Raw genomic sequence first — 3,545 nt, forward strand, 5'->3', positions numbered from 1 at the left:
GCCCGGGTGGCTGCCAAGGAAGCCCGCTCCAAAATTAGAGCGACGAAGGAGGAGCTGAATCAAGCTGCAGATATCGTGTCTGGGAAGCCCTTCTTGTTGCAGACTAAGTTCGGAGATCCAAAGTATGCTGCTCTGGACCGGCTATGGAGTTCTGCAGACGAGTACATGGATTTGGCTGCAAGTGCTGCTGATGCAGCCAAGTACTTCAAGGATCAGAAAGGTCCCGAAGTGGAGAAGCTGTTCTAGTCACAGTTTCACGCTCCAGTCCATCCGCTGCTGCTGAATGAGAGATTGACTGGTTGGGCCGAGCTCCATAGGTTGTCCGGACTTGCCATGAGGTCCGTTGTGGATCACCTGTGGCCGGGAGGGCCATGGCCGAGTAGCTACTTTAGCTTAGTGCAACAATTCCTTGAAGCTGTGCCACACATCGATGCTGTAAAGAGATCAGCGTGCATAGAAGGTGCGCGGATGGCCCTAGCCCGTGTCAAAACATACTGGGTGGAGATGGAGGCCACCACTGTTGCGGCACAGGGTTCGGCCATAGGCCGAGTGGCTGCCGAGCACTACTTTGAAGAAGTCCTTGAAGGCGCTCGCTCGATAGAGGCTCAGTGCTCGAAGAATATTATTTTCCAGTGACATGTAGTCCCATTGTACAAACAATGTTTTTCTGAATTAATCAAGGCTGTATTTATACTTTTGCCTGAAAGTACTATGATGCCTCCTGTGCGGCCGTTTATGTATATATGTATATAACCTGAAAGTTTGCAGTCGTCGGCTTCCGCCCCCACGCATATAATGTGGGGGTGTTCGCAAAAGATGCATATCCACACTTGATCCAACGTCTTGGTCCGTTAAGGAGGTGATAGAGTAGCGAACAAGGCAATCAGACTATATTGCTTTAACACTTTCACTTAGCCATAGGAGTTTGACAGTGGGGCTACTATATAGCCCCCGGTACTTCTGCGCTTGTCCGAATACGGTGCACGCACGTACATGACCGGGAAACGGCCCTTCGTTAATGCGGAGTGTAAGTGCATCTAGTGCCACCCCTAGTTGGTTTTGGAGTATTGACGACAAACCTAGTTGAGGGATTAATGTGTTTGTGAGAATTGCAGGATAACATAGGTAGAAGTCCCTCATTGATTCGGTTTTCCTACCAGAGATGACCCCTAAAAATGTATGAAGACAATGAAGTCAAAGGTGGTATATGAAGATATTCACATTGAAGACTATGACAAGAGAAGACACCACATGAAGCCTATGGAGCTCGAAGACTTAGATCTTTCATAGTTCTCTTTCTTCTGTGTTGAGTCATAGGAACCACCTTACTGTTAAGTGGGGTCCAAGAGAACCAGTCAGAATGACTGAAGTGATGCTTAAACAAAACCTATGTCTTCGAGTGAAGACTTTGAGAGCAAATCTTGTCCAGAGTCGGGCAAGTCAACTTTGCTTGAAGCCCAAGTAAAGTTGCCGTGTGAGTTTGAAATCTGACCGTTGGAACACGTGTCAGTTCCTTAGTGACCCAGGGTCATTTCGGACAAATCAGGTCGGGTTGCCAAGTGGCTATAAATAGCCCATCCCCTACAACCATAAACGGTTGGCTGCTCAGATTCAGAGTACGGCTTTTGTCGTTTGAGAGCAACCCACCTCGAAGCCTTTGAGAGAGAATTCCTTGCGAGGATAAAGCCCTAACCACCCAGAGCCAAAGAGAATTAGGCATCACTTAAGTCTTCTTGTCTGTGTGATCTGAAGACTTATTACACTTGAGGACTGTGCATCCTCCAGCCGGTTAGGCGTCGCGTTCTGAGCATCCAAGAGACATTGTGGATTACCGGTGAACGAAGTCTGTGAAGGTTTGGGATTCTACCTTGAAGACTTACCAGAGTGATTGGGCGTGGTCTGTGTGACCTTAGCTCAAGGGGAATACGGTGAGGACTGGGTGTCCTGAGCTGCGTGTTCAGGACTGGGTGTCCGGGACTGTGTGTCCTAAGGTTTAAATACCTAGCCGCCCTAACCAGACGTACAGTTGTCACAGCAACTGTAACTAGTCCAACAAATCATTGTCTTCAGCGAGTCACTGGTTTCATCTTCCCTTCCCTTTACTTACTGTTACTCCTTGTGAAGTCATTGTATGTTCGCACTATCTTTTGTCTTCACACTGAGTGACTGCGTGTTCTGTGTGGCTTCACAATATCTTCCTACCTGATCCTTACTACATTGCTGCTATTAGTCATTGTGCTTTCACTCTATTGAATACTTGACTATGGCTTGCCTAGTGTAGTCTACCTTCCGCTGTAGGGTAATAGGTTTATTTCTATCGTTTGTCTTCATAACTTCCACGTTTTGAAGACTTTCATAAAAATCGCCTATTCACCCCCTCTAGTCGATATAACGCACTTTCACGGAGGAATCCCAAAGATTCCGATTAGTCATCGAGTGGTTGACCAGTCTCTCGCTATATCATGAGAGTCAGTTTTCGGCTTTCTCTACTGAGGTGCTCATTCGGACGAACCAGGGCACAATCGCAGTAGTTCTCCCAGTGCTACCTTAGCTGATATAACGGAACGTAAGGTACCAAAACGTGGGAGCCGGGTAAACCCAACATTTGACCAAAGACATGATTCGGAGCTAATGCATATAGGGCCAAACTCGCGACGCCGAACACTCCCTAAGGTGTTTGGTCTTTATAACATATACCGGGCTAAACAATGCCCTTTATAAGAAACCCCATGTGTCCAGGTACGTGCAAAATCCTGGCGTGGCCACATGCCAATAACGTCGGCATCCTTCTCGGTTGTGTGGAGTATCTGGAGGATGCGAGCAACAAGAGACAGTAAAAAAGGTTTACGCAGGGCCTTAATCTCAAAAGAAACCTTTTGGCGGGTCCCTGCTGCACGTCTGCACCTGTATCTCCGTTGTGCCGTGTCCTGGACGGGTGTAGCACGATTGTAACCTGCAAAAAGGAAAGAACTTAGATGAAGGTTGCCGTGCCGAAAAGAAGAATGAGTTATCAGAATTCCAGAGAAGCCTAGTTGAGCCGGCCTGGCCCTGATTACACGCGGGAAGCCCCTGGTGTCGCTTTATGAGGGTTTTAAAACCAATCTTATACATGTATGATGGAACGCCGGACTCGTCTAACCGTGTCCGTGGTCTTGACGACCTGCCATTTTTCTGGTTGGTGAGGCCGTCTAGTGTGCGACTGTTAGAGCCGCCGCGTCCTCTTACGCACGTGAAGAACGGTTGGTATTTCCGCTAACTGTAATGACGCCTCGTGGACTAGGCATCTTGAGCTTGAGAAAAGCATAATGCGGTATTGCGTTAAAACAAGCGAAAGCCGCCCTTCCGAGTAGTGCTTGAAAATCACTTCGAAATGGAGCGATGTGAAAAGTTAATGTTTCACTTCGGAAGTTATCGGGAAAACCGAATACCACCTCTAGTAGTAGAGAGCCCGTACAGTGGGCCTCTTGGCCTGGTATTACTCCCTTGAAGGTAGTATTACTGTGGCTTATTTGTGTCGGGTCTATCCCCATTTTGCGGACTGTGTC

This window comes from Triticum urartu, chromosome 1A, assembly GCF_056163025.1.
Source record: "Triticum urartu cultivar PI428250 chromosome 1A, HENAU_Tu73, whole genome shotgun sequence".
Taxonomy (NCBI): Eukaryota; Viridiplantae; Streptophyta; class Magnoliopsida; order Poales; family Poaceae; genus Triticum; species Triticum urartu.